General features: G+C 41.4%; 1 protein-coding gene across 7 annotated transcripts in view; it reads left to right on the top strand.

Moving 5' to 3' along the window:
* The window catches only part of EFCAB11 (EF-hand calcium binding domain 11), a 180511-nt gene that overhangs the window by 68912 nt on the left and 98962 nt on the right, over window positions 1–12637 (top strand). The window lies entirely within an intron of this gene.

Below are 12637 nucleotides of genomic sequence, written 5' to 3'. Positions count from 1 at the left end.
AACTTTTCAAAGTAAGTTTAATGGTTGCAAAGCATATAACTTCCAGTGTATTATAAACACTGACATTTAAAAATAAAGCTGTTATGTCACTCTTAAGTGTATCAGATGGAACTTACATACCACAGTGATTTGACAGTTGTTATTTTTCTTTCAAAAATGTGTGAACAGGGCTTCCCTGGTGGCGCAGTGGTTGAGAGTCTGCCTGCCGATGCAGGGGACGCGGGTTCGTGCCCCGGTCCGGGAAGATCCCACATGCCGCGGAGCGGCTGGGCCTTTGAGCCATGGCCGCTGAGCCTGCGCATCCAGAGCCTGTGCTCCGCAATGGGAGAGGCCACAACAGTGAGAGGCCCACGTACCGCAAAAAAAAAAAAAAAAAAAAAAAAATGTGAACAAGCATTTAAAATTATGTGAAAAAGTTCTTTACCAATTTGAAATTTTACATCCTTTCTTTTTGAACTCATATTTCAATTTTTCTTCCCCCACTAAGTTTCATCCTAATGTGATGTTTTTTTCATCTTTTTGGCTTTCACTGCCAATATTGTAAAGTCAGGTTTATTAAGGTATAGTTTACAGACTGTAGAATTGTCCATTAATAGTTGTATCATAGTCATGTGGGTTTTGACACACGTATACAGTTGTGTAACCAGCACCATAATCGACATATAAGATATTTCTTTCCCTTTCAGTTCCCTCCCTATACTCCCAGCCTCTGGCACTACTGATGACGATGATGATGATGATAATGATGATTTGCCCCTATGTTATTGCCTTTTCCAGAATGCCATGTAAATGGAATCATATAGTTTGTAATTTTTTGTCTCAAGCTTCTTTCCCTTTACATAATGCATATGAAATTCACCCATGCCATTGCACATATCAGGGGTTAATTCCTTTTAAATGCTGAGTCACATTCTGTTGTACAGATGTACCAGTTTATCTGTTCACCAGTTAATGGACACTGGGTTGTTTCCAGTTGGAGTGATTATGCATGACACTGCTATATAAACATTTGTGTTCAGGTTTTTGTTTGGATATTTATCCTCATTTCTTTTGAGTTAATAAGTGTGATTTCTGAGCCACATGGTAGGTGTATGTTTTAATTTTATAAAGAAACTGGGAAACTTTTTCTGAATCGACTTTACTGTTTTGCATTCCTGCTAGCAGAATATGAGACTGCCATTTGCTGTCCATTGTTACTAGCACTGGGTATTATTAATTTTTTGTTTTGTTTTTGTTTTTACCCATTTCTAATAGGTGTATAGTGATATCTCATTGTGGTTTTAATCTGTACTTCCCTAATGACTAATGACTTAAACAACTGTTTCTTGTTCTGTTCGCCATCCACACCTTTGTAATGAAGGGTATGTTAAAATCTCATGCTTACATGTTAATTTTTTTTTTTTTAAACTACTGAGTTGTAAGAGATTTCTGTATATTCCAGATACAGGTCCCAGTCTGTGACTTTCATTTTCATTTTCTTAACATTTGCTTTCAAAGACAGAAGTTCTTTATCTTGATGAAGTCCAATTTATCAATTTTTTTATGATTCATGCTTTTTTTGGTTTTATCTTATTCTTTGCCTATGCAAGTGTGATGTTTAGTTTTATGTGTGACCCTGGCTAGGCTGTGGTATCCATCCAGTTTTTCATCAGACACCAGTCTAGATGTTTCTGTGAAGATGTTTTTGAGATGTGATTAACATTTAAATCAGTAGACTTTGAGTAAAGCAGAGGACCCTTCCTAATGTGGGTGGGCCTCATCTAATCAGTTAAAGGCCATTAAAAAAAAAAGAGAGACTGAGATTCCCTGAGGAGGAAGGAATTCTGCCTCTAGACTGACTTCAGACTTGAGAGACTGTAGTATCAACTCTGTTATTTTGCCTTGATCTATTTGTCTATCCTTGTGCCAATACCACACTCTCTTAATTATATGGCTTTATAATAAGTCTTGATATCTAGTAGTATAAGTCCTAGAGCTTTGTAATTTCTTTAAAATTATCTTGACTGTCCTTAACTCAGTGCATTTCCTTCTAAATTTTCAAGCTTACCTTCTTAGCCACTATGTTCTACTGCTCCATAAGTTTTATTAGCTTTCATTTTAATGAAGTAGTCAAGAGAACCAAGCCAATTGACTCCAAAGCCTATACTGTTAACAGCTACACTAGCTGCCTCTCAATAAGCCATAGAGTTTATAGACAGACATAGCTGGCATGTTTTGTTTTGTTTTTGTTTTTTTTTTTGCGGTACGCGGGTCTCTCACTGTTGTGGCCTCTCCCGTTGCGGAGCACAGGCTCAGCGGCTGTGGCTCACGGGCCCAGCCGCTCCGCGGCATGTGGGATCTTCCCAGACCGGGGCACGAACCCGTGTCCCCTGCATCGGCAGGCGGACTCTCAACCACTGCGCCACCAGGGAAGCCCTGGCATGTTTTTTTTGTTGTTTTTTTTTGTTTGTTTGTTTTGCAGTACGTGGGCCTCTCACTGCTGTGGCCTCTCCCATTACGGAGCACAGGCTCCAGACGCCAGGCTCAGCGGCCATGGTTCACGGGCCCAGCCGCTCCGCGGCATGCGGGATCTTCCCGGACCGGGGCACGAACCCGTGTCCCCTGCATCGGCAGGCGGACTCCCAACCACTGCACCACCAGGGAAGCCCCAACTGGCATGTTTTTATCATTTGTTTTAAGTGATTAACATTTTTTTCCAGTTTATTATTTCGTTTCCACTGTTATTTTTCAACTTATTATAAACCACCTTCAAAAGAAAAAAAAATGGGAGCCAATTCTCAGTTTAGGATCGATTTGAAATATGGTAAAAACCTTTGACTATGAGGTCAATTAATTTGAGCCCTTTCATCTGACTGTGCAGTCCAGTATTCAAGAGATAGGAGTCATACAAATAAATATTAAGAAGGGTATACTTGCAAAGTTTAGATTAAATAGAACTTGAAAAGTATTATTAGGCCAGATGTGAAAGAGGATATATTAATATTAACATGTGTACCCATACACATCTCTGACATTTCTGATAGAACAACTTTATTCCAGAGAGTTTATCCATAATGAATCTTACTTAAACTTATTCTGTAACTCTGTAACATCCCTATGTTACAGTAGGCGAAGAATCATCACTTTTTTCTTTTTACAATTAGAAAAGCAAGACCTTACACGATTATGACCAGAGTAAGTCAAGCTGAATATCAGGTAATCCTGTGTCATAAACCCGTCCACACTCTACTTAGAAATCATTGTTTTCAAGAATAATAATAGGAACAAGAATCTATATGAGCCCAGCAGTACAAGTTAGGCTACAAGTTAGCTTGGTTTGGTAAAGGTAAAGTGTGCTCTTTGTGTTCTTTAAGAATATTTATTCAGACATATATGTAAAAGAAAATTAAGGTATATGTAAGTAATTGATGTGCTTGGTTTTTTGTTTCTTGGTTTTCTGGGGGAACTTTTTGTTTGGGGCAGCTTCCCATAGCTAAATAAATTAAATGCATTGTAGCTCATTGAAAAATAGAACAAATTTAAGTTGGGTAAGTGAAGTGGTTTCATAGGATTATACCACAGTCAGTATTATAATCACTACAGTAAGATGAGGAAGAGAGCAGACCAGGTGCTTTGGTCCTGAAAAAACCAACATCTGGAAGAGCAAAAGTCATAAAAGGAAAATAATAGGAAGTGACCTAAATTTCATAAGAGATGTCTTTCTAATGTCTTTAAATACAAAAGAAAGAAGTAAGGCAGAGTAGACTAAGAAGAAAAATAGTCATACGCTATGAGCCTGTCCACCAGAGCTTAACAAAAACAATGGAGAACAGAGAAACATGGGGCTAAATATTGAATACAATAGCTATTGAGTAGTGATCAAAGGACAGGAAGATGGGGGAACATGTTTTGACAGAAAGAAATGTCAAAAGAAAGCAGAAAGTACAGTTTAGGTCAATTCAAATGAGGTAAAGGAATAGAGGAAAATAATACCAAGTAGACAGTGTTCTAGAATAATGAATGTATATCCTAATGTTATGCACATTGCTTAACAGCAAGCAATTTTGTAAAAAATGAAAAAGGAGGTACAAAAAGCAATTAAAGGAAGAAAGAGACATATGCCTTGTAAAGTAATCAGGTACAAGGTGGAAATGAGAAAAGCCAAGATGAAAAGTGAATTTAGATCTTAAAGAAGGTTAAGATAAATATTCACATTTTTGGATTGTCTCTTAGGTCAGTTTTAAAAAACAGACACTGGGTTGTAATAATCATTAAATAAAATAACTGCCCAGAGTAGACCTATTGATTGCTCTAAAAAATGTTCTCCATACTCTTTGTATAAAACATTGAAAATAGATTTAGATATTCATATGGTTTAATATTTTAAGAAAGTATATTTTAATTCAGTATGATAAAAACAAATCTGTGAAAATGATTCTTTTAAAATATGATTTAGGAAGGCGTTTGGCAATGATTTCCATCTTTCATTTTCTTATTTTGGATATAGGTTGTTGCTTTGTACATATCTAACCTTATTGAAAATATGTAGACAGTAGGTAGCATCCAACATGTTTGTAAAGTTCAAAACTACCTTTATGTAAATAATAGCTTCTAAAGGCCAGAAGACGCATTTAAAAATAAGCAAATAAACTGATGCAGCCCGTATTCAGCAGTGAAAATAGAACCCATTTCCAGTATATGAATTTAGATTTGACCTTGTAAACACTGAAAGCATTACAACCCCCAAATAACACCACAGGTACCACAGGGTTCATCTGGTGAAAGCCTACTGTCTCAAGATATTCTTCAGAGTCTGGCCCAACTGCAAGCTAGAATTTTCCTCCTATCTTTTTTTTTTTGCGGTACGCGGGCCTCTCACTGCCGCGGCCTCTCCCGCCGCGGAGCCGAGGCTCCGGACGCGCAGGCCCAGCGGCCATGGCTCACGGGCCCAGCCGCTCCGCGGCACGTGGGATCTTCCCGGACCGGGGCACGAACCCGTGTCCCCTGCACCGGCAGGCGGACTCCCAACCACTGCGCCACCAGGGAAGGGAAGCCCCCTCCTATCTTTTGAAATAGAGTCTCAAGTCTTTTTCCTCTGACCCATGTAGTAAGTCATCAACATTCCACAGTGTTGGAGAGAAGGCACAGACTTAATTACAAATGTAGAACCAATTGAACAGAAAATGGTAATAATCAGGCTCTTTTTATTCCTGAGGTTTGGGTCCTGAATGTTGTTACTCAGGGTATAGCGTAGCAGAGCTTTCTGTGAATTAGAGTTCTTCCTGCTCACTGTTTTGGGAGTGATCAACTAACGTGCACAGTTGGGCTCTCAAAATAGTTACTCAGTGACTTAATATGTGAAGGGGTGCCTTTTGAGATACTCTTTTTTTGAGATAGTACTTAGAGTTTACCCATCGCTAAAGCTGAGTACTTTTATTTATTTATTTTTAACATCTTTATTGGAGTATAATTGCTTTACAATGGTGTGTTAGTTTCTGCTTTATAACAAAGTGAATCAGTTATACATATACATATGTTCCCATATCTCTTCCCTCTTGCATCTCCCTCCCTCACTCCCACCCTCCCTATCCCACCCCTCTAGGTGGTCACAAAGCACCGAGCTGATCTCCCTGTGCTATGCGGCTGCTTCCCACTAGCTATTTTACGTTTGGTAGTATATATATGTCCATGCCACTCTCTCACTTTGTCACATAAGCTGAGTACTTTTAATTAACGCATCAGATCAAAACAACTGCCACACCCTTTCATAGAGTAAAATGCCATATCATGAAGTTTAAGACACCATTGATTCTAGAGCACCCTCATATCATCTACCACTAATGAAAAAAAATTATGCCCATTAAACTATGACAGTGCTAAGATACCAGTTATTGTAAGATGCACCACAATTTTAGAGATTCTAAATTGTGGGGAAAGGTGTCCTGATTATAAATGAAATAAGATAATGTGCACCTTAAACCCTTAACAAACATTTCATAGCCACCTGGTTCTGAATTGTTTTCAGATTTCCTGTGTTAAATGTTATCCCCATCCAGTTTGCTTTACTCTGCCTTTTAAAACCCTCTTCTTGGCCTCATTCCCCTATTTCCCTAGATGTAACCTTGATTTCACTCAGAAAGAATTTGGGATCTACCCGGAGAGGTGGTCTCTAACCGACTCAGTTACACATCCCTCCCTGACCTATCCTAGTCTTGTGAGAGGATGTAGACATCAGGTGTGGATACTCACTGGGCTCATTTCTTGCCTTGTGAGCAGGACTGGGCGTCAGGGCATGAAGACCTAGCTCTAGGGCCATGATCTCTATCTACATGGTAGGGCCATGGTAGAGCTCTCATTCTGAATTGATTGGGCTCCTTCTAGGTGCCTGGTGCTGTGTGGGTGCTCTAGGTAACTTACTGCTGCAGGCAGGGAACTTGCAGTCTGGTGGGAGAGTAAATGCATAGCAAGGGACTCGAATTCACCTAGCTTCAGCCATGACAGGTGTTGCCAGGGGATAAAGTTTCTCTTCACCTCCTTCTTGATCTCCTGTCCCCCTCTTATTTTTCCCCTGACCCAACTTACCCCTTCATTATATCAAATGAATATAATCTACCTCACCTTGCAGAGAAGTCACTGAGGGATTCTCCACCAATGGGCTGCCTGCACCCATGACCATACTTTGATCAGCAAATTACTCTAATCCAAATCAGCTGCCCCAAATGGGAGTTAGAACAACTCATTGTAAAGATGATGTTTGATTTCATCTTGAAGAAATAACATGTCAGAGAGGCAGGCCCAGCACCCTCTGACCTTAGGATGTGACCACCTGCTTAGTAGTACTATTCCCCCCACCCCTCCTCCTCCACCACTGCCAGTACCACCGCTACTGATGATGATGATGATGATGATGATGATGATGATGATGATGATGATGATGAGAAAACCCACCCTGAGCCCTGCATCACCTAAGCTCCAACTTAGCCAAGCTTCTTGCAAGAGTGATCTGTGCTTGCCATTTTCATTTACCCCCAGTCTCTTTACTTGTCAGCTCAGTGCAGCATGGCTCTCACCTCTGACAGCTCTACTGAATAATTTTGCTGAGTTCACCAATAAGCTCCTAATTGTCAGATTCAATGGATAATCTTAAGTCTCTGACCTCTTTTCAACATTCAACCCTGATGACCGCTCCTTCTTTGAACACCCTTTTCCACTGATGTCTGTGACAATTGTCATTCCTGGGTCCAGTCCTACCTAGGCATCCCTTTCTATCTCCTTCACTGGATGCATCCTCCTTCCAATATTCTCCTTTACACCAGTATACTTTCTCTGGGAGATTTCGTTCACAGCCTCCACTTCCACGTGGAGGACTTGCAGTTCCCTGCCTTGATCTCAGTCCTGTTCTCTGAATTCCAGACCCATGTCTTCACATCCTACTGAACTCCACATGTTGTAAATGCTTGATGTTGTCTTTTACCTCAGAACTGCTGATCTTTCTCTTTTCTTGTATTACTTTTCTTGGTCCATGATATGGCCATCTACCCAGTTACCCATACCAGGATCCTCTAAATCAACTTCTTCCTTGACCACTTATACCAACTGGTCACCAGATTTTGGGTATTCTACCACCCAAGTCTGTCTCAGGTTTCTTCCTCCTCACCATCCTTGATCCAGGCTGTCATCGTCTGCCATAACAAATGCCACAGATGGGATGGCTTAAACAACAGACATTTATTGTCCCACAATTCTGGGGCTAGAAGCCTGAGGTCAAGGTGTCAGCAGGGTTGGTTTCTTCTGAGACCAGTGGCTGTCTCTTAAGACCCTGTCTCCAAATAGAATCACATTCTGAAGTACTAGGAACTAGGACATCAGCGTAAGAATTTTAGGGGGACGTAATTCAGCCCATAACACGTGCCCTTGTCATCTCCTTACTAGCTAATTGTGTACCCTCCTGATCTGTTTCCCTACCTCCAGTGTCATCTCCATTCTAACGTGGCCTCCATTCCACCATCAAGAGATTATTCTGATTTCAAATATGAGCACATTACTCTCCTGGCTTAAAACTCTTCAGTGTTGGGCTTCCCTGGTGGCGCCGTGGTTGAGAGTCCACCTGCCGATGCAGGGGACACCGGTTCGTGCCCCAGTCCGGGAAGATCCCACATGCTGCGGAGCGGCTGGGCCCGTGAGCCATGGCCGCTGAGCCTGCGCGTCCGGAGCTTGTGCTCCACAACGGGAGAGGCCACAACAATGAGAGGCCTGTGTACCGCAAAAAAAAACAAAAAAAAACAACAAAAAAAAAGTCTTCAGTGGCTCCGGATTATATAGATTGTCCAGATTCCTTCAGGTGGCACATCCTCATTATCTGCTCCAGGCACCTTCCCACTCAGTGTGTGCACCAGCCACTCTGAAATAGCTGAAGTTCCCTAAAGGTTTTGGACCTGCACCTCTGTGCCTTTGCACATGCGGCGTCCTGTATCTGGAATTTTCTTTTTCTTAACCCTACCTCCCTTTGTTTTACCAACTCTTAATTCATTTCAGACTCCACGTAGGTAGCACATTCTGGAGGAAGTCTTACTTCAGAGTGACCAGGAGGAAATATGGCAAACAGCAAGAGTACAAGCTGAGGGAAACTTGTTAACATGTGAAAAAGCCTCTCGTTTATTTGAACTCAATGAAAAAGAATGTGTTAAATGTAAGCTAAGTTAGTTGTGATAGACTTTTCTCATCCTATGGAGCCCCTGAAACTTTCTTAAAGGACAGATGATAAAATGTATATCTTCCTGGGCTTCCCTGGTGGCGCAGTGGTTAAGAATCCACCTGCCAATGCAGGGGACACGGGTTCGAACCTTGGTGCGGGAGGATCCCACGTGCCGTAGAGCAACTAAGTCCATGTGCCACAACTACTGAGCCCGCGCGCCACAACTACTGAAGCCCACATGCCTAGAACCCGTGCTCTGCAACAAGAGTAGCCACCGCAATGAGAAGCCCGCACACCGCAACGAAGAGTAGCCCCCGCTCGAGAAAAACTAGAGAAAGCCTGTGCGCAGCAACGAAGACCCAACACAGCCAAAAGTAAATAAAGAAATTTAAAAATATAAAATAAAATAAAATGTACATCTTCCTTTTCATCATCTATTGATACTTAGTCAACAACTTAGGACCCAGCTCATCATCTTTCATCACTTCCTAACATCGCCTTCCTAAGTTAGGAGCCCTGTCCACAGGCCTGTAGTGAAGCACACACGCTCAGCCGTCTCTGGTCTTCAGCCCTAGACACACAGTAACAAGGTGGCTTTCCTCCAGCTTTTCTGAAAAATGAGTACAAATTGCAAGAAATGCAGTACAAATTGTGAGCTGTCAGTACATTAGTAGTGACATTAGGAAATCTGATGGAGTCAGAAGGAAAAGGTGTAAATTGCAGGATAATATAAAGGGGAGATCAGTCTGTTAGTAATGCAGGGAATGTGATGGACTTAAAGAAAAGGCATAAATTACAGGGTAATATAAAGAAGAGGTCAGTACATCAGTAACATGAGGAAACTGGCAGATTTGGGAAGAAAAGGTGCAAATTGTAGGATAATGTAAAGTAGGGGCTTCACTGTAAAGATGAGCTTACATCATATCAAGGAAGCTTGCTGGCCATGCAGACCGTGGCTAGAACTTTCAGTATTCTTATAGTTCTGTCTCACAGCAGATCTTTATGTCTTTTAGAATTATTTATTAAATTCTAAGGTGATATTACAGAGGAAAATTACTGTTCTTAGTAGAGAAAAAAAAAAAAAACGGAGTCAGAAAGATTCCCTCAAAGCCTCTGAAGTCCTGAACCTGTAAAGCACATATTTGTCAGCTGTAATAAACAAGTATCTTTTGGGGGACCCTTTCCTGCACATTGTCACACATTCCTCCACGAGGCTCTGTAAATATGATTGTCACTTCTGGGTTCAAGATAGAATTCAAAACAATCATGCCATTAAAAACGTTTTAAATAAAAATTTTAATTGAAGTATAACAGATAACGGTTGACTATGGGAACTCTATGGACTCTCTTGTTTCTACACATCTTATGAGTAAGGCACTGACTGCTTTTTGTTCCATAGTCTCTTTTCAAGGACATTTGTGTAGTGAACATCCTTGGAAAATGGAGTTAGTGGCTCCTTCCAGAACAAAAGGCAGGCATGCTGGACTCCATAAACTCAAGGTCCCTCTTCTGTGATGCAGCCCTCTGTGTGCACAGGCATCTATCTGAGCCCATCCACACTACCCCGTAGAATCTGGGGGACAGGAAACTGATGCAAATGTGTGATGCTCGTGCTGCTCTCTGTGCCATGAGTAATGAAGTCCTTTGTCTCTGAACCAATAGACCTGGATCTTCTGCCAGCATCCGTGAAACTGTGGCGAGCTACCTTGGTAGCTTGCAAGGAGGCTGAATTCTCCGGCCCTTCGCAGTTCTTAACAGTTTTATCAACAAGGATGGGATGCTGACAGTGACATGCTCCCCCCCCGCCATATTGGGTGGGTAGAAAGTTCTACCCATTTCAGACAGCAGCTGTGTAGACAGACACCTATTCTGAGAATGCAGGAAATTTTGTGACTGCTGTGGGCACAAACCGAGAGAATCCTTAGAACTTCTGTTGACTCTCTTGGGAGATGAGGGGCAGGGCACATAATGCCTATTAAGGAAGAATGGCAACAGCTGAGACATCCTAGGCTCTGTGGCGCCAACTTTAGATCCATTTGGAGATAAAGGTCTCCAAGTTTTTGCAGTGTTTAGCCAAAGTAAATAATACACACTTGAAGGTCCATCTTTGCAAAAAAATATTTTGAAGAGCAAGGGAATGATAAATTCAAAGTTTAAGAAAGCGATTACTTCTGCAGGCCAGGCACGGGGCTAAGATTGGGAAGGAGCGCACAGGTAGCTACACTAATATTGGAAATTTTCTAGTTCTTAAGTTGGGGTTGGGCTCACGGGTTTTGGTTTTATTATCAAGCTTCATAATGTAGCTATTTGTTAACATATATTCGTTCTTTTGTGTGTATCAACTATTACACAATAAATTTTTATGACCAGCTTAGGGAAATTTAGTTTATAATTAAAATTATTGGATTGCTATGAATGGCATAGCATCTGTTAGATTTCTATATGGATTTTGGTAGAGGATAATGTCTTCCCTTGAGAGCCCTACCACATGCAACAGGAAAATGGTACATCTCTATACCTTTGTGCGAGAAATACTGGAGAGGTTCAGTGGTTTGACCTTTCTTGGAGAGTGGATACATCAAGAAATTTTTGCAAATTAAGTGCTCTCATATTTGCCTAAGCTAGGACCAATTAAGAGTTATTTTTAGCTTGATGTCTAATTCTAGATACTGTTCTTTTTCATTATTCCTGAAAACAGACTGTAAACACTTTGTATGTTTATAGTACTAAGAGGGCATTACCCATGCATTTGGGAAATTTGGGGAAGTATTATATGTACTCTACCAACTTCTCTGTCCAAGGGGAATGGAGAAGTCTTATTTCCTTTCCTAAGTCTATCTTCTATCTAGTTGAGAGACAGAGAGAGAGAGAGAGAGAGCAAGAGAAAAGCAAGGGCCCTTCAAGCCTTTCTCAGGCAAAACTCAAGGGAGAATTTTGTCCGTGTCCCCCAAGAATGACTGCAGCTGCTTGCTGACAACCCCACACAAGACCTCTGGGAGCTCTCCAACCCTTCTCTAGCTGACCTTGAGAGTTAAGACACTAGATTCTTTGTGAGGTCACCCTTAGGTTGTCATCATACTACCGCTAAATATTTTTATCACCTACTGGAGACTAAATGCTTTTCATACTTTGTTTCATTTACTCTTTTCAGCAGCCCCAGGGTGGCTGTTATCATCACCCCCATTTTGTTTATTGAAGCAGGGCTTAGAGAGAAGTGCAGTAACTTCATGTTCCCCCAGCCAGAATGCAGTCTGTTTGTGGATTCTACAGCTCATGCTTTTAGCAGTGTGACAGCCTTGTCATCTCATCCATTAATTCTAACACTGTCATGTGAGCATACAGAATGTTTTTATCTGATGGATATCAGAATGCCACAGGGTTGTGGCAATAGGAAGTTACGTAGTAGGGACAAGTGGGCAAGCTCTGTGGCCTGCAGGCAGGAGGGAGACTACGTTGCCGAGATCCCGTTACCCCTCTTTTTTAGTGAATCTTATACTTTTTCTTCTTATCAAAACCCTGTCGTCGGTATCTGGGTGGTTGATATTTTTGGAAAAGCTGGAGGTAACATTCCTAAAGTATGAGGAGGAGGGACAAGCACCTTAGAGAGATTTTTATTTTGCTAAACATGGTGATAGTTCTCTCAGGTGAGGGAAGGAGACAGGGCATGCACACCTTTGTTTCTACGAGAAAGTAAGCTGGGTGCGAATCGTGTTTCAGTCTCTGGTATTCTGGTGAAAGCTGTGAATGCTGTTTTCCCCCTGATCTATAACTGGTCCCTAGGAGGGAAGTCAATTACTTGCCGTGAAGTGGGCTTCAAAGGCAGGGTTTGAAGTGTCTTTCTTTATCCTTAGCTTGCAGATTTATTTTTAGTCGGCTACTGAAAAAATAAACAAATACTTTAATCTGACTGACGGAGCACTTAGAACAAGGAACTGCAACAGAAAGATAGCAGGAGGAGCCTGG

The sequence above is a fragment of the Mesoplodon bidens genome, assembly GCF_964165515.1.
Source record: "Mesoplodon bidens genome assembly, chromosome: 3".
Classification (NCBI taxonomy): Eukaryota; Metazoa; Chordata; class Mammalia; order Artiodactyla; family Ziphiidae; genus Mesoplodon; species Mesoplodon bidens.
Note: the sequence above shows the minus strand (reverse complement) of the source record. Positions and strands in the feature narration are given on the sequence as shown.